At 39.8% G+C, this 20,024-nt stretch overlaps 1 protein-coding gene across 5 annotated transcripts in view; it reads right to left on the bottom strand.

Moving 5' to 3' along the window:
• Positions 1–20,024, bottom strand: part of Rin2 (Ras and Rab interactor 2) — a 226,794-nt gene that overhangs the window by 192,881 nt on the left and 13,889 nt on the right. The window contains exon 1 of one of the 5 annotated variants that reach the window (XM_048811368.1): positions 11,903–12,175. The exons of the other annotated variants lie outside the window; for them this stretch is intronic. The gene's annotated coding sequence lies outside the window, so the exon portion shown is untranslated. Of the gene's footprint in view, positions 1–11,902; positions 12,176–20,024 lie in introns of those variants that run through there. 5 annotated transcript variants of the gene reach the window in all.

The raw sequence follows: 20,024 nt of genomic DNA, 5'->3' as shown, positions 1-20,024 counted from the left end.
AGGGATTGAACTCAGGGGTACTCAACCACTGAGCCACACCCCCAGCCCTATTTTGTATTTTATTTAGAGACAGGGTCTCACTGAGTTGCAGTTGCTGAGGTTGGCTTTGAACTTGCAATTCTCCTGTCTCAGCCTCCCAAGCCGCGGGGATTACAGGCATGCGTCACCACTCCTGGCTTACCTTGTATTTCTATTGGATGGTGCTGCTCTATAGAATAGTCCCCAAAGCCTTTCTGGTCACAAGCATCCCTTGACTAAGCTGGAATATTTTCTTTCTTTCTTTCTTTTTTAGTTGTAATTGGACACAATACCTTTATTTTATTTATTTATTTTTATGTGGTGCTGAAGATCGAACCCGGGGCCTTGCACATGCTAGGAGAGCGCTCAACTGCTAAGCCACAACCACAGCCCTAGGCTATTTTCTACATTCTGAACACACACAATGCCATATTATGAATGTATGTACACAATGTTATCTTCTGAATACACACAGCACAAAGACTTGAGACACACAGGATGCACGCGCCCTGTGTGTCTCAAGTCTTTTTGCACACAATGCTATATTCTGAACACAGATACCACATACAAAGTAGCCACCCAGTTTATGACACCTTACTCTCTGCTGCCACCTGCTGTTGACATCCTGCCCATCTAAAAAACAACAAGCAATTGCTGGTGTGAAGAAATGATTACACTTTTCTCCCTTGAACCACCCTGCATCCTGGAAAGTGGGGAGCCTGTATTCTCATTCTCTAACTGGAGGAGGTGAGAAGACCTGCTTAATGCCATGGGTTGGCAAAACACAGGTTCGCTTTGGTTTGTCAGTCGCCATGGTCTCCCCATTTGGCCCTCTGATGGCTCCTGCACCTACTTCCTAACCCCATGGACCCTTTCTCCTTTGAATCCTCATTGTTCTGTTTATAGATCTCAGCTTATACATCTTTGTCACAATACATACTTGTTACATAATATTATCATTGTTTCACCCACATGATTCCCCTGATGATCAGGATGGATTCTGCTCTGGTTTAAATCATCAGGGCAAATCACATTTGGAGGCCTCAGTTAATATTTGATTAATGTAAAGCATATTATAATGTCCACTGTTAGACACCTCTTTTTTGTTTTTGGATCCTGGGAATTGAACCCAGGACCTTGTGCATGCCAGGCAAGCACTCTACCAACTGAACTATATCTCCAGGCCTGAACACCTTTTTAACATGTAAAGTTTTGCTATGGAAAGATGAGAATTGAGTCAATTTCTCACAGGTAGGACCTACAAAGAAAAGCCAAGCCTTCCAGAGTTCTAATTTCCACTCTTAAGACCTCCCCAGGGCAATTCTCTATCTACAAGGAATAACTCCTCTCTCTCTCAGCCCACACTGTCAGTCTGACCTTGTCCACTGCTCTGGCTGTGTCCTTACAGGGGTCCTGCCTGACTGGCCTTCCCAGTCATAAAAACTACTGGAGAAGAAGCTGGATGGGGGAAGGAAAGAAGGAAGTACATATTTCCTTTTCAAAAGTTACAGAATTAAGATCATAACTATGGGAAATTCTAAAACATGGACATTGTCTGAAACGGACATAATGAAAGTGGAATAAAGATGCTGACGTTAGCATGAGAACCTTAATACTTCTCCCCAACCCCAAAGATCTCCTGGTCACAGTTCTGGGAACACTCATCCCCAGGAAGAAGTAATTGTTGGTAAAAGACATTGTAGTGCCTATGAAAGACTGGATCACCTTTTACTCTGGCATGTTCTCTTTCAAAGATCAAGCTAAGAATTTTGTTGACCTTAAATAATCTAAACATCAGCACCGAAACTCAGATTAAATTCTTTTGAGTCTTTTTAAATATATAAGATTAAATAAAATAAAAACCACCAAGATGTTTTGAGTCATTTTCTGAAATAAATACATTTGCTATTTTAGAAACTTCTAAATCTTCAGAAATGGCAAATGATTCTAAGAATATGTATGTATCCATGGCAATTTTTTGACCGTTTCTATTTTTTTAAAATGAATTAATGAAATGGGACAAGAAATTCATGTGTTCATTCAACTTAACAAACACTATTTGATTTTGTTCAAGGTCTAAGCTAGACACTGTAGGGACACAAATGAGGTCTTCTTTTAGATTTGGGCCATCTGCCAGGGATGGAGAAGGTGAGTGCATTTATGGCTGGGGGAGTGTAAGCAAAAGCATTTTAGTTTAGATAGAATTATTTAGCCCAAAGTAGATGTGCCAAGATATAAGCATTAGACTCCCACTTGACCCTAATTGGGGGGATTCCTGTGGAAAGGCCTGGACAAGGAGGAATTCAATTTACAATGCAAGCTTCAGGAAACACTGAGAATCTCTGAGTAGGAAGTAGGATGCCGGAGGAAAGGGCCCTTTAGAGCAGGCAATGGAGATGCAAACTATAAACTCGAACTAGAAAAGAAGGTGCAGGCATGAGAGTCACTGAGGGAGAAGACTGCATTTAATCGTCCCGTGCAGATGGAAAGAGGCCACCCAGAAGATAAGGAAATTGGGAGGAAAAACTGGTATCAACAGGTGGATGATGACTGTATTATTATATAAGTTGAATACAACTTGAAAAATCCTCTTCCTCAAAGCCCACATACACAAATAGAGAATAAAGGAGGAGTGGTGTAACAACTGCTCCCCCTATTCAGTAAAGCTAGTGATCAACTTTTCTGTGTGGGACACAAGCAACCTGACCTGCTTGGTCTTATGAAGACTGGGGGAACTGTGGTGTCAGTGGCCATGTGATTATTTCATTTTTGGAGAAGTTGAGTCTGAAGTTCTAGGGGAGCTCCAGATTGGGAAATGCAAGAGACAGTCGAAGAATTGCCAGAGACAAATGCATCTCTCGATATCCAGAAAACAGCACTTCTATAAGGAGGGAGGTCATAGTTTAGAGAAACCAGACCACACTTAAGTTTATTAGAGGTGCCACACTTGATAAGAACATGATAAAAGTGGGGACAATCCACAGGTGGACAGAAATGAAATATGTTACTCTATTTAAGGAAACATATTTGAAGGAGCCTTGAATGATTGACTTGGGGAAAAGAAAAGCAGGAACGTCTCCCTCCATCCTGTGAAGGTGGAATTAGACTCAATCAGTAACAGTAAGAGGCAGACATAGAAACAATGATTAGAAATTGGAGGCAGGCAAATTGCAACACTGTAGAGTGGGGGCAATTTCTTCTTCATCAAAGATTAAAGCCCAAACTGGACAATAGCCCTGGGGGTTGTTATAAAGAGGGCTGGAGATTATGATGAGAATTACTCAACAGTCAGATCTCCCTGTCAGTCCCATGACCCCATGGTTGGAGGCAGATTGGAGCAACAGATATGAGCTGAAGAGCTACCTACAGAGAGTGGGCAGGTGAAAGGTCAAGTAGGTAAGATGCCCAGGAGACACACTGTATTGAGAGAAAACAAATGAACTGCAGAAGTAATCATGTACAAAATGAAAGAAACTGGTGGAGATAAAAGCACTGCATAGGACTAGGAAGAAAATTAAGAATGCCACATTAGGAAAAAAACAATTTTAAATGATAAGGTGCATAAATCTTACATGAACAGAGCTGTTTTTAAAAATCCTTACATAATCCAAGGTCTTGAAGATACTCTCTTATATTCTCTAGAAGGTTGATTGTGTTAGTTTAAACATTTAAGTGTACCCACTGTCTGTCAAAAAGACTCTCCTCTCCCCACTTAGTTGCAATGTACTCTGATTGTAGATAAGTCAAGTGACTGTATATCTTGTACATCTGTCTCTGGATACTCATTTCTGTTCCATTGATCCATTTGTCTATCCTTGCTCTGCTGCCAGTTTTATTAGTTAATTTTATAGCAAGTCTTGATAACTGGTGATGTAAGACCTCCAGATTTGTTGTTTTTAAATATTGTGTTGAATATTACAATTTCTCTTTCATATAATTACATCTAAATTTTGGGATCAACTTGTCAATTTATACAGAAAATAAACTGCTGGGACTTTAATTGGAAATTCAATTAATTTATAGGTTATTTGAGGGGGAATTGACATCTTTAAAACACAGAGTATCCCAGTTCATGAACATGATATACCCTTCTATTTATTTAGGTCTTCTTTAATTTCTCTCAATATTTTGTAGTTCTCAGTGTATCGTTCTGACACATGTATTGTTAAATTTATTCCTAGGTATTTGGCATTTTTTTTTGCTGGTAATGCAAATCATATGCTTTTTAAATTTTTTCTAATTATTACTAGTATATTAACTTCTGAATAATCACAAGTTCAGAAACTTTTATTTCTTTTCCTTGCCTTGTACCATGGTAAAACTATCAATACAAGGTTGAATAAAAGTGATAGGTGATAAATGTTGAGAGTGCATGCTTGTTTGGTCAGAGTAAAATCATTCAGAGTTTCACCATTAAATATGACTAGTACAGAACTTTTATTTTTTTTAGCCATATTCAGAACTTTTATTATATTAAGGTGGTTAGTATTAATTAATCCTAGTTTGTTGACAACTGAGGTATTTTTAATTTAAGCATTAAATTTTACAATGGACATTTAATAATTTGGAAGTTTCATCAAGAGTGCCTAGTATTTACATCATTGATCAAGGATTGTCTTATTTTTTTTTTTTGTAGAAATTAGAAGTTTATTAAAGGACAGCAGAAAAGGAGGAAGAAGGGGACCCAAAAGGTGGAATCCCAAGGATTGTCTTATTTTGGAAAGACTATCACCTTAGTCAAACTCAGTAGGTCCTGTGTACTACATAGGGCAATAAAATGGTAGACAGTCAACGTACATTTGTATCAAGCCATTTAATCTCTGCACTGTTAAGTCTTTCACTAGATCTGGGTCTCTGGATCTCAAACTTAAAATATGGATATAATATAATGACAGCAGTAGTTACCATTTATGGAGCACACACTATATGCCTGGCATTGCATTAAGCCATTCACGTATATTATTGCGTTCAGTCCTTGTGATAACCCTTATAACAATAGGCATGGCATTTGAGGCAGGATGTGATAAATTTACTTGCCTGTAATCACAAAATTAATGAACAGTGGAGGCAGAATTCAAACCCAGGCTGTCCCTAATTCCACATTAACCTCTATCCCACCAGGAATAAAATATTCTCATTTTAGCCCCCTAAGTGAAGTCACTTCTCTTTGTTACAGCCTAGAATGCTAGACATGTTTGCTAACTATAAAGCCAAACTGAGAGCTACCTAATGCTGAGCTTCATCAGCAACCCTTAAAAGCAGAACAATTCTTCCTGCATCTTTTTAGATTTATTCCATCCAAGGACAAAGTAAATAGTTCTCTCTAGCAACCTGACCCACCATTTATTTCTGCCCAAAGCAATAGATATTTAAAGCTTTGCAACGACAAAAAAAAAATCATCTAAAAAAAATCTCAACTGCTCTTTAATGCAAAGATTAGTTTATAAGCTAAATCTAGAGGGAAACATGATTCTTCTCAAAAGATACACTTTCTGGTCTATAGCTTCCTCTTCAAAAATTATATGAAACAAAAATGATCACTGAAAGATATTAGACAAGTTGCTCTTCCTTTTCTAGAACAGTTCTTATTCCTTGAGGATCCATTCACCCTAGTTATCTGTTGCTGCATAACAAGATCACAAGACTCAGTGGCTTAAAACAATAATCATCTCATTATTATTATGGTTTTCTTAGGGGCTGGAATTCAGGAAGGGCTTGGCTGGGTAGTTCCAGCTGACAGTTCTCAAATGTGGTTACAGCCAGATGGTAGCTGGAACTGGAACAAAGAGTGGTGGTGGGAGGAGGCACAGCTGGAACAGCTGGAGACTGGTAGGACATCTCCAACTTGTATCATGTAGTTTCAGGGCTTTGTCATGTGGTCTCTTTGCATGGTTTAATTTGGGCTTCCTCACAATATGGTGGCCTCCGAACAGTCTCCCTTTCTTATATGATGCAGGTCAGAGCTCCAGTAAGATCTACTAGAAAGTAAAGTGGATATTGCCTTCTTTTCCTTTCCTATTTATCCTCAGACCTAAGGCAGTATAATTTCTGTCACATCTTATTGGTTACAAGTGAGACACAAACCCTCCCAGATTCAAGGGGGAAAGGATTAGACTCTATCTCTTGCTGGGGAGGTGCTGAGAGAAGGTATAGGATGAGTAGGTTATGTTATTTTGGCCATCTGTAGAAAAATACTATCACAGACTAAAATTAATAATAGTAAAAAGCAAATGTCACTGCCATTCTCATTCTTCAGGCATATAAAACAAGCAAATCATGACCATACAGAGGTGGGGGAGACACAATCACATGTGTTCTTTGACTCAAATACAACTTTAACAATGAATATAATGTATGGGAATTACTTCTTCAGCTATAAAATATGGCATGACTGATTATGGTTGGCGATTTATTATAATTTGGAACCAATTTTGATAAGTTCATCTCTGAAATCTTGAATGAAACTCTCCTTGTAAAGTTTAGTCTATTCAACAAGTATTACTTGATTTGCCCTGGGAAAGTATTTGGGTGTTTGCTGCAGTTTCACTTATTTAATAGAGAACTTATATATATGAAAAAATATAGAACTTATTATATATATGAAAATAAACACTATTGCTAAGATTGGCTTTACCAAACGTTTCCCATGGGAAAAGTCATTATACTTTTATGCAAGAAATGATTGCCTGGGACTGCAGTGCAGAAAGACCTGTGGATGGGAAAAGGCAAAAACGAGAGATGCTGGGTGATTGGTCAGTCTGCTTCCACTGGCAGTATGGTCCCATTGACAATTTAAGAATTCAAAAATAGGATTTCTTCATTTTCTCTCCTGAGTTTGATCAATTCTCATTTCACATCTTCTTAAGTTATTCCTACTTTAGTTCTGATATTTTGAATTTATGAATCAAGGTTATTTTATATATATATATACACACACACATATTCATTATTATCTCTTTTTTCATATTACATATGTATAATAACTTTGATTCATAAGTACATATATTATATGTATGAAAATACTTGAAATATTAGTGTTTTCTTCTGTTTGAGGGGTATTTGTGTGGGGGCAGTTGGAGAGAGTGAGAACTTATTGTCTGAAGTCTTTGATTTTCAAATGCTGTTTTCTTCAGCTTGTGTCTTTGCTGCGTGATCTCTGCTGATTTCTGCTCCTTTTACAGTTCTTTTCTGGACCAGCTCTAGTTGATGTAGACAAGGGACAGCATGAGAGTGACTAGTTTTCCTGATTCAAACGCGCCCTCTACTGTTGAAATAGTGAAGTGTCATTTCATTGTTTAGTGCTTTGTCTTGGAGAGGGGTGTGTCTTGTGGTTTTGTGATTCTCTTTGACCTCTGCAGGACTCTGTTTTTACCCACTTTGTATTCTTTCTTGACATCATCGAGTCTCCAAGCTACAGTACCTTTCTTAAGTTCTCCCATCTTTCCCGGGGTTTCACCTTTCCTGACCATTCAGGATGGGGTTTGACTTTCCAAGTGCAGTGTCTGGGCTGCATCACCCCAGGCTCTGTACCCTCTGTCCTTCACTTGTCCTCTGTGGTCTCCACCCAATGCCCTTGAGAGGGGTGGGCTCTCAAGGCTAGATCTGCCTGGCTAGATCTGGGTGATTATCTTGATACAGGCAATTTGAAATTTGTAGAATTCTGTTTTTAGTAATTCTGAGGGCATGTGTAAATGATTATTTGATTTGCTTTATTTCTTGATTAGGGTGATTGTTTTTTCACATTATGAGAAGAGATTTGTATCTAGGCAACCACCATTATTCCACTGCAAATCATGCTTTATGTATTTAAATAACAGTGCCATTTACTGTGCTTTAAAATACTCATCTTACCGCCACAATCTTACCTCCACAGGCATTTCTTAGTTCAGTTACCCCCTAAGTATACTGGAGGAATTAGTTTGAAGATACCCTAGGAAAGCAGAATCTGAGGATGCTTAAATCCTTTATATAAAGTGGCACAGTATTTGCATATGACCTATGGACAGCCTCTAGTACATTTAAATCATCCCTAAATTACTTATAATACTTGTTATGAGTATTTATATATAAAAATATATCATATATATTTATAAATATAATATATACATACATACATACAAACCTAGTAGGAGTATGTTGTGTGTGTGTGTGTGTGTGTGTGTATCAGGTATTACACTTGTTATACTGTATTTTTTAGTTAATAATGATAAGAAAAAGAAGTCTGTAGAGGTTCAGTACAGATGAACTTTTTCTCAATATTTTCCATATGAGGTTGGTTTAATCCACAGGTATGTAATCCACTGATACTGAAGGTCAGCTGTATAATGATACACACACACACACACACACACACACACACATAACTTTTAAACCAAGGTTTCTTTATGATAACTAATACATGTTCACAACTGTTTAAATTCTTTTCTGATTATAAAGCTAGCATTTTTAAATATCATCAGACATCACCAAAACAGAAAAACCTTCCACATTGACTGCAGCAGAACCCCTTGACAGCATCTGCTGTCCTGAAGTAAACACTAGTTCACAGAAGTGAAAATCACATCTGATTTTCAAGCTGCTTTAGGGTAACAGGACAATTCACAGATTTTGAGCAGAGCTCACCTGTGCCACATGACAGCCTGTACAGATTCACAATCTAGCTTCTCACTGTTTTAACCTGGGCCACAGCTCTGCAATAGATCCTGCAGGTGTTAGCCACATTTCTCCTGCACCAAGTGGCCAAATTCCACATTGCCAGTGCCTACATCATTTTGCCTGAGGTTTTCTATGGTTTATGGAGTGGGTTTTTCCCAAAGGAGAACTGAAGTGCTGAGATTCAACCCTGATGGGCCACTAACAGTATGCAACTTATGACTGACAGGAGTTGCATATCCATATCAGGCCCTGCACCCTCCACCCCTCTAGCCAGATGAGGTTAATTCCAGGTAACATCCTGCAAGATAAAACTCAGGAAGCAACCTGGGTCCCTGAGTCACTACCTGGAAGAAGAACTTCTCCACCTATATCATCATCTACACAAAAACTCATGCGTTAAATCCCTGACAGTTTGGGGTTTATTTGCTGACCTCTTCTATACATATAACCATCTGGCCAGACTGCAGCCACCTTTCATCTCTCTATTACTATGAATTTTGAAGTAAAATGAACAAAGGCCTTGCCTCCCCATTTAAAACTTCTATTTTTGTCCATATGGCATGTAAAAATTCTCTACAACAAATGATGGGTGCACTCCATGTACCAAATTTAAGTATTACATGCGCATAACATTTTTATTCCTCTCCTTTAAGGCAGGTGCTGTTCTTATCTCTTTTTTTTTCATATGAAGAAAATGAGGCCCAGAGAGGTTAATCAGTTTGCTCAGAAATCTACTCCAGTACTTGGAGTCCCCAGGGTTGGAGCACAGGCCGCCATCTCTGGCACACATGCCACACTGTATTAACTCTCCATCTGGACTTTTGTTTCAGCATCAGACACCTCCTTGTGTACCACACACTTTCACTACACTGCACTGGCTGCTGGGAGATCTCGTGGTGACACTCCTGATTGACTCGGCTTTAAGAAAAGTTTATTGGAGGCTGGGGTTGTGGCTCAGTGGTAGAATGCTCGCCTAGCATGCATGAGGCACTGGGTTCCATCCTCAGCACCATATATAAAATAAAATAAAGGTATTGTGTCCACCTATAACTAAAAAAAAGAAAAGAAAAGAAAAGCTTATTGCACCCAGATCTCAGGATGGGAGGAAATGTGACCCACCATGGAATGAAACACCCTCTCCCTTTAAGACTGGACTTTGAAGGAGGCACTGCCTTTTCAAAAACTTATCAATTCTGACCATTATGGGAAGCTGTCTCTGCAGACAACCCTGGATTATATTTGCTTCCATCTATTTTAAGATGGAATTCTAAAATAGAATTTTTAACAGAATTCTAGGCATATGCAGACTTAAAATTACAGCTCCCTGTCTGATGAATGAAATTTCTCAAGCTATATCTTTTATATTAACAACTCAGGTTCTGAATTACATTATACTTTGGCCCAAGAGTTGAATCAATGAGGCATCAATTCATATGGTGTTTCATATTTTCAACTTTGCATTTTTCCAAGTTGTCCAAATTATGCACAATGGGTGGCTGTTATCTTTATAATCAGAAATAAAAACTATTATCAGCTAATGAGATAACCTGCAAAAAGGAAAGTGACTCAACAATTACAAAAGCTATAACATCACTTCTTTATGGCAAATGTTCTGACCTCCAGAAATAGGCTGTTTGGGGCATGCTTGGACAAACTTAAGATTTGATGTATTCTTTCTGTAAAGACACCAATATTCTGGCACCAATAAATCACATTCACTTGAGTTCTGTAAGCAATGACTGTGATACTGTTGAAAGTCAGGGGATGGCGAGACGGCATAATCTCCAGAGGTCTCAGTTTTAGAAAATCTCAGTGTCCTGAGTATGAAAAAGTGCTTATATTTCTAATGCTTGGGTCTAATGCTTATCTGAGGCTTTCTTCTTGGCTAAAATATGAATAATCCCAGAAACTCAGGAGGCTGAGGCAGGAGAATCCCAAGTTCAAGGCCAGCCTCAATAACTTAGCAAAAATCCTCAGCAACTTAGCAAAACCTTGTCTCAAAATAACAAATAAAAAGGACTAGGGTTGTAACTCAGTGGTAAAGTGCCCCTGGATTCAATCACCAGTATCAATAAAGTGAAATAAAGTAAAATACTAATAATTATTGCCAGATGAATCAGTTTTTCATCTTGGGAGGCAACATGGACTCTGGAATTTGGAATAAAATTCCTTATTCAAATTCCAGCTTCCAAACTGTCCCATCTTGGGATCTTAAGCTAGTTAGTTATACCCATGTGAGGTTCAGTTCCACTGACCCATGAACTGTGGATAATCATCAGGACTGTGCTGTCAAAGTGAGATGTGATAATAAGGTGGCACGCTCAGCCCAGAGCCTGGCTCGGAAAAGAGCACCTTCTCCATGGGAGAACAGAATAAGTATCCAGGACTAGTGTTAATGATTATGAAGGTTATTCTTATTTGCTCTTTGCCAGGTCTCAATGTGTAGATCTAGCTGGATTGAAGTGAGGATTGAGCCAAAAGTCAGATACCTTCTCATCATCTCACCAGATACTTATCTGGGCTTGATCGAGAGTTGCAAAGTATACCACTAGGTCTCCTTTGTGATGATCCAAGAAGATGCATCCTCACAACACCAGACACTACTAGTATTCTCACTGGATTGGCCACATGGTGCTATTTTCTCTTTTAAGTCACTTATAATTTCCAGATGGAGATTTTGCCTTTTGACATGGCAGTGTTCTCAGTCCAAACTCTACTCTGTATCAAGTTCCACATTCTTCTCTGCTGGTTTTTGGCTATGAGAAAAAGTCAAAGGTGGACCCCCAGAGCTGTAGAAAAGCCAGGAGTACCAGAATGTAATCCCACATGGTATGTGATTCTCTGGGCCTCAGAATCCTAAATTGCACCCCAAGGTGCCCTCTGAGGTCCCAGAAGTTCTCCAGTTCTTTTTCCTCCCAATGTTCTCAGCTCACTACTTTAGGGAGCCTATCCATGCCCTGCACTGTCTGCTGGAGCTAGGAATTTCCTCAATTCTTGACTTCAAAGGGGCTCAGGGTTTTCTCTGCCTAGTTTCTTCCCTGAGTTAAACAGCAGCTTGTGTTTCAGATGTGTCATGGACAGCCTATGCTAAACTTTATTTATAATCAGCCACTCCTGATTCTAAATCCTGGCTCCGGCACCATTTACTAAGCCTGTGACTTAAGATGAGTTTGCTTAACTTCTTGGAATCCCTATTTAGCCATATGGAAATTGTGGATCAAGTACTTACCTTTCAAAACTGCGTGGGGACCCTCAATGAAGTAAAGCAGGCAAGAGTTCCCACCATAATGCTCAGCACACAGCAAACAGCCTCCAAATGTTAAAGGTGCTAGGCATAAGATTTTGGGCACATTATTGGACTTTTCTAAGATTTGGTTGTCCCCTTTTGTAAAATCAGCGGATATGATTCCACGATTCTGGGAGTATTTTTGTTATTTCTGGTTCTTTGTCCACGTCAATGCTCAGGCAACTTTAATTTGCCATCTTGTTTCAACACTGAACATTCTGCCTCTTTCCTAGCACCTGGAAGGGAAGCAGGTGCATATAGGTAATTTACAAATACCCAGGGCCAACCCTTCACATTTCTAATGTTACCACTCCTTTATCAGGAGACTTTATTTTTCCTTCCCAAAGAAACAAAAATATATTCAGGTAGATTCCAAACAAAGGCATGCCTCACCCCCACCCCCCACCCACAATTGCAAAATAGCTTCTGCAGCATTATTTTCCCTTTGAGAAATTTCTTTAGTTTTTGGAAATACACACCAGGAAGACTGTGGATAATGGCAGGTGCTGATTGTAATCACATGCCCAAAGCCTCTCAAAAGTCAATTAATATTCCATTTGCTCCTAACAGTAAAATTTGACTATAAAGAATGAAAAATTTTTTTAAAAAAACTGGGAATTCCACAAAGAGAGCCTTTGCTCTACTTGTACATTTTGATTATTCACAGTATTTTTCAAATTCATGTACAATGAAAATGACACTCAAGAAATTAAAGATTTCAGATGAATAGGAAATCTCCCATATATCATAAGGAAGATCAGTTCTCAGCCAGAAACTAATGTAAAGTTAGAAGGAAATAATGGTGGCTATTTCTGCTGTGAGGAAAGCCTCAATTTACTTGAAGATTTAGTTTTAAATGGCCATTTCTTGGAGCCATAAGGCTATGGAGAGGTCAGATCCAATCAACAATTTTTAAAAGCCTGTTAAATCCCTGTGGTGCAGTTTTATACTAGGGATTTTACTCTCCTGGTAAAATGTGTGAAGAATGCAGAGCTGAGTTCCTAAAACACTATTTTGCTTTATGAGTGAGGCCGGGCACTCAGCCGGCTCCCCACAGGTGAGACCTGCTCCCATCTGCAGCATTCAGCCGGTTGTGAGCAGGAGGCAGGAGGGACCTAGTGGATGTGGAGGGAAATCTATTCCTGGGGCTTGGGGCCTCCTTCCAGATATTTCTAAAGAGCTTCACCTCTGTCCTCCCTGTTGGAATAACTTTTGGTTTACAGCTAGCAGCTATGAGCAGCTCGGAGTGCTGTAGAATCTACACTTGTTCGGGTCTGATAGGAACGTCTGCAGGATGGGGTGCTCTGCTCTAGCGAGCCGTTAGTGAAACCACACCCTTAGCACATGTGGTTACGTTGCCAAGCTGTGGGGCCAGGAGGGAAACTGATAGCCAGGAGCTTCGACATGGAACTTCTAACTTAGAAACCCCCTCCCCTAGGGACAAAGACACTTCCTGATGATAGCACTATTTAGAGCATCCTCATAGGTGGTTACATTAGGCATAAGATGATTGGCTTATGGATACTATCTTGCTTGTGTATGATTGACGGGCACGCCCCACTCGAACCCTATAACAATTGCGTACATTCCAAAAATGAACTGAGCTACTGGACGACGACCTGAGGTGGGTCTCCAGCCAGTTCTCTCACCAGCTCCCGGAGTCTGTGTGTTGATTCGGCATCTCTACCCCCCATGACAAGGTAGCCAAGCAACTAGTTGACCAGAACCACAGCACTCCCCCTGTTCCCTTGGTCCCTGATCACACAGCCTTTTTAACGTTTCAGCATTTAAAACCAAAAACACTCTGCCACTAATGATGGATAGATAAGCCAGAATAAAAAGTGTTCCCTCTTACATGGACCCGCACCTAAAGCTCTACACCTCCCTCCCTTATTTCCTTTTTCTCTTTAATCAACTACAGTGGTCTTGCGTATGTTCCAAGACCCCACTAGTGGACACCCATAACTATGGATATTACCAAATCCTATACAAGCTATGATTTTTTTCCCTATACACATGAAGGAGTTGAGCATGTGCTATATCAAGATAGGCTGTATTGAAGTTATTGATTGTTTGAAGCTGAAATCACTTGAGGAACCATGTGTTAGTTTTTTACCACTGTGACAAAATACTGGAGAAAATGCACTTAAAGGAGGAAAAATTTATTTTGGCTCATGGTTTCAGAGTTTTCTGGTTCATAGTCAGTTGGCTCCATTGTTTCTGGGTCTGTGGTAAGGCAGAACATCATGGCCGAGGGGTGAGTCAATAAATGGTGCTTATCTCACAGGAGATGGGAAGCACACCCCCAGTGACTCACCTCTTCCACCAAGGCCCCACCTCCTAAAGTTCTATCACCTCCTGGTAGTGCCACCAAATGGGGAACAAGCCTTCAAGACATGAGCCTTTGGGGGACATTCCAGATCAGAACTATAACAAACTAACTTCAGAAAGGGCCATTTCTACTGTCTTTCTTATAGCCAGGAAGCCATAAAGATTCTTTGGGGAGAGATGTTCTTCTCATACCAAGGCTGGAAAATGGTATTGCTCACCAGAGACTGGCAATTGGGCTGCAATAAACCTGAATAAACAAACTCTGAACTAACTCTTATCTTCCCTGAGCTTCCACACTCCCTGACCATATATCTCTTAGTGACATCTCTGGACTCTTCCACCCTAATCCAGATATCCATTCATCAGTCCCTCACAGATTTATTGTTCTTTGTTTAAAACTTAGAAAGTATCCTGCTTTGATCATTTCTTTGGACTTCATTTTCCGGTGAAGGTCCCCATGTACATGTACATTTAAAAACACATTTGTGCTTTTCTCTTGTTAATCAGCTCTTGTAGTAATTGGGGTTCCTAGATTTAGCCAGAGAACCCTCATAGAACTACAGGGAAAGTAGAGGGAAACTCTTTTTCCCTACACATAATATCTATGATAAAGTTTAATTTATATATTAGATATAGTTAGAGATTTATGACAATAATAATAAAATAGAATAATTGTAGCAATATACTGATAAGGCTACAGTTAATCTGATAAAGGAGGAAAAAACTACTAAATGATTAAGCGATGGATAGTGAATATATGGATACACTGGACGAAGGAATAATTCATGTTCCCAGCAGGATGGGCAGAGTGATATTTTATCATGCTTCTCAGAATGGTGTATAATTTAAAACATAGGGTTTGTTTATTTCTGGAATTTTCCACTTAATATTTTCAGCCTGCAGGTAACTAAAACTGGGGAGATCATGAATAAGGGGAAATCACTGTCACTGAAAAGAAGTTAATGGTAGACTTGAGGGCATACAGAGGATTGAAGTCGAATATAACAAATATTTGTTATTAGCATTTGTATTTCAGAGGGAAACTATAAAATCAAACTTCATGGGCATTTCTCTACAGCTTCTCCTGGACCAGAACTGGAGATTTGGGTACCCCTTAAAGGATGCAGCTTTTGAATACAGAGACCCATACTCGACATGATGATGCAGGATCATGGAATGCATGTGTTCCTTAGACTCTGACTTCCAGAGGACTGAAAGGGTCGCTTTGGTGTTTGAGCTCTGCCATGGGTACAGGTGGGCCCAAACCCTATTTCTCCAACTGATTAACATGACCTTGAGAAAGTTACCTATGTTCTCTAAGTCTCTGTTTTCCCAGAGTAGAATGGGTATAAGAGTTTCCATCCTAAATATGGGAATAAATATTTAATGACAGGGCATGAACTATGCCCTGCCTAGAAATCACACACACACACACACACACACACACATCTGAGTGCTCACTAAATATTGATTCTCATGATGACCATTTGTGATCTTAGTTCTCAGGACTCCATCTCTGGTCTTTTGCTGAAATCAAATGATGCGTTCACCCCAAATTAGAAGGCAGTAATACCTCCACTAGACTCTGGTGTTAATGGGAACCAAATGCCAACATCTTAAATACCACTTCAAAGCAGGAAGCTAAGGGAAATAAACACTTGAATGGCAATATTGGGAATTTCAGAAACCTTATTTAGCATACCCTTTTCTTAGGTGGTTCCATTCTTTTTGTAGCCCAAAGCTCTCATTCAAGCTCTGGATTCTTGGAACTAACTCCCCTTGACACCTCCAGTTGGGTTCTCATAGATTTGTCAAATTTTACACCTATCAGATGAAACTCTTCATTGTCAAGACGACTTCTTCTCCCACATTTACCATTTCCTTAACAGTTAGTTCCTCCTCTGGTGCTGGTGGTCAGGAGAAGCCCAGCACTATTCTTGGCCCTGAACTCGCTCTCTTTCTCTTTCTATCTCTCTTGCATGCTCCTCACATCCAATTTATCACAGTTTTGCTGGATCATTCTCCAAATTCTGTCTCTAATTTTTCCCTGTAGTCCAGCACCACTCTCTGAACAACCACATTCTGTTCTTATCTGGTCTCCCTGACATCATTCTTGCTCCACTGAAATCCTATCTGTAATCAGCAGGCAGGGGGATCTCTTATAACACAAAATCCTATTGTATCATCGTCCCCACAGAGGACAATGGCTTGCAGTAGAGCAATGGTCTTGGATACTCAGGAAGTCCCTACCATTCAACGGAGTTGAACTAAGAACTAGTACTCTACAGTGCATGCATGGGTCCCAGTCCCTTCTTTCATTTTTCTTGAATATGGAAGATTTTTATAGATATTTCAATTCCATCACATGCCACAATGGTAGAAGATAAGGGAGAATCATAGCTTTTCCTAATGGCAAATATGCCTCTTGCATTGACTGCAATCTTTGACTCTTGGTCTTTTCTCCACTTCTTCTCTATTTACAAAAACATCACTTTTATCACATGCTGCTCTAAGAAAAATACAATGTGCCCAGTCCACATTCCTATCTGACTTTCTTTGGAAACAGAAATCAGAGTTTGGTTGTGTTGAGCTCTTTACGTAATTCCATCATCCTGTCCTCTAAAGTAATCCCAAGAATCTCTTCCCTCACCTGCTTCAGGAAACTTGTGCTTGGCTACTTGGTGGTAGGAAGGGACAAAAATTGATATTTAAGTCATTGTTGATGCCCTATGTAAGCTGAATTTAGATACCTGAACTCTTTCTTTATCAATTTTTTGGAGGCAAAGGCCTGTAAGTCCTGCCTGTGATAGCTGATTGACAGCCCTTGAGAGCAATTGCTCCTTGGGACAGAACCTCAGAGCTAGAATAAAGGAACCTACAAGGTCAGAGCAACTATAGCTGGTCAGGTGCAAATCAAGGGCACGGTAATGAATTTTACAGAAGTTAAAATGATTCATTTTATTTAAATCACACTATCATAGTATTTTATAATAATTATGAATCAGTACTGAATTGTTTTTATTTTCTTTCTTTGTCATAATCCATGATAGTAGAGTGATTATGATCAGAATCACTCTATTATCAGGAATTTTGAAATTCTACTACTTACCTCCCAAATACAATAATTTGGAATCTAGTGAACTGAAGCCAGCAGGAAGTAGTTAAAGTGAATTAAGTGATTACATCTCAAGAGACATGTGCCTGGCACCTAACAATGACTTTAAAAGAAGATTGTGAAATAAAAGGGACACCAGTGGAGGAATGGAGGGGAACCAATGAGTAGGAGGAGGAGAGGGAAAGTGGAAATCACGAGGAATGAAACTGACCAAATTATATTGTTACATTGTGTGCATGTACTAATATGTAACAATGAATCACACTCCTATGTATAATTTTAATATACCAATACAATTTATATTTAAAAAAAAAACAGATCATGCAGTGACATGGGTTTAATGGACAACAAGTCCCCAAATCCATGGTCAAGAATCACTCACTTCACTTGTCCAAGGAAGCCTTCAGCTCCCATTCTTTACTTGTACACATTCCAGAGAAGGTGCCAGAGCACCCCCTGCACCCCACTCACCTGGCTGCTCAAGGCAGGACACAGGCAATTCACGTCGGGCATTTTGACCATGGAATAACTACTTCTCACTGAAAATGCCTGACTGTTTTCTGATTTTGTGCACTGGTTACACTTTCTGGATATCTGATGTCTGTCTCACTTTACACTTGGTTATGAGTTGAATTGTACCCTTCCAAAAAGGTTATGTTGAAGTTCTAACCTCCAGTGTATGACCTTATTGGAAGCAGAGTCTATGCAGATTTAGCCTAGTTAAAATGAGATTGGGAGGTCGGCTTTAATCCAATATCAAAGGGGAATTTGGACATAGACATGTGTAGAAGGAAAATGATAAAAGGTACATATAACAGGGAGAATGTCATGTGAACACTGAGGGTTAGATTGAATCAGTTGCAAGATAAAGAAAGCTGGAGGCTACCAGAAGCTAGGAGAGAGGCCTGGAATGATCCATCCTTAGCACCTCAGAGAAAGCATTACCCCTCCCAACATCTTGATCTCAAATTTCTGGTCTCCTGTCAGACAATAAATTTCTCTTTTAAGCTGCCCAGTCTGTGGTTTTTGTTATGTAGCCCTAGAAAAAGGATATTCACTATTTTCTATGTGGAAAAATTATGGAGACAGAGTAGTTCCTGAGTGTAGCTGGTTTTGACAGATCTGATATGAACTGTGGTTTCTTTACTTTATTAAGTAAGAAAGTTACTTTACCTCTCTGTGCCTCAGTTTCTACAATCTGAACAAAAAGGGGAAATACAACTATTTCATAAGTACTGTGAGGACACATGAACCACCTAACAGGCTTGTTAGCATTTTAAAATGAGGCCTCATATGTGAAGCCCAGGGCAGAGAGTCTGGCATATGGGGAGCACTCAGTACCCTTAGATACTATAATTACTACTTGGGATTTTGAAGCATTTGTCAGATGAAGCTTATGTCTCATGCAACATGTAACATGAGATCTGCATGTTCCCAGGGCCAGCTTCATGGCATGCGACACATGCGGGCACACAGGGAGCTGTGTTCAGAAGGGCCCCTTGGTTCAACATCAGATACTGCTAGAGAATTAAATGAGATGGGACTCAAACACTGACCACTGGGTCTGGTAGCAGAGAAGTCACTGGAGACCTTAACAGATCTGTTCTGGATACAGCATCCTGACTAGAGAAGAGCTCGGAAAGAATGGGAGGAAGGGCTTGGAGATGGAGCATGGAAACTCCTGTCAAGGATTCTGTTGGAAAATGAAGTAGAGAAAGTAGAAGTTGGAGCTGGAGGCAGATGAGGGGTCAAGAGAAGTTTCTATGAAGATGGGCAGAGTTTTAGTATAATCATGCCTAAATGGAAATGATCCAGTAGAGAGAGTCACAATAGCTACAGTAAAGTCCTTGAGTATAGGAAAGAAGCCAGGATCTACTGCAAAAGCAGAAGATGAACCCAAGAGAGGAGCAAAAATGTCCATCCACTGAAAGAGAAAGGGAAGCAGAGCACGTGGAGGCAGAGAAAGGGAGGCAGATACAAGTTGGGTTGGGAAGGGTGGAAGTTCCTCTGATTAGATTAGCTCTAGTTTCTCGGTGAAATAATAGCAAGGAGGGAAGGAGGATATGGAAGGTTTGAGCAAGGAGGAATCAGAGTGGAATAATCATAACTCATTAGTGGATTGTGAAATCAATTTAGAAGGTTGCCATCAGAATATTTTAATTAAATGAAATAACATAGGATCAAAGAGAGGAGAAAGGAAAGAGGGGCAAGTACTGTCATATGGAGTGTAACAACGGAGATATGTTGTAGGGATATGTTCTGAGCATGCTATCATGGGATGATTTTGTTGTGCAAACATCCCAGAGTGCACTAACACAAGCTAAGATGGCTATGATATCATTAGGTGATACGATCTTACGGGACCCCTGTGGTATATTAGATCCTTGTTGACCAAAACACCGTTATGAAGCTAGGGTTGTATTAGTTCCTACTTCTTTTTCTCCATGTATAAAAATGTACCTTTAAAACCAAGTTTCTCAAAGACTGATCTGAAGAGGAGAGTAGGTGGACCAGGAAATGGTAGAACCCCTTGAACCTGAACCCTGGAACTTGGTTTGCTGGCCATGTCCTTCTGCTTGGTACAGGCACAGCCCAGGGGAAGTGTGCTTCAGCCAGGGT

This window comes from Marmota marmota, unplaced genomic scaffold, assembly GCF_001458135.2.
Source record: "Marmota marmota marmota unplaced genomic scaffold, marMar, whole genome shotgun sequence".
Classification (NCBI taxonomy): Eukaryota; Metazoa; Chordata; class Mammalia; order Rodentia; family Sciuridae; genus Marmota; species Marmota marmota.
The sequence above is the reverse complement of the archived record's forward strand: the minus strand, read 5'-3'. Positions and strand labels throughout refer to the sequence as shown.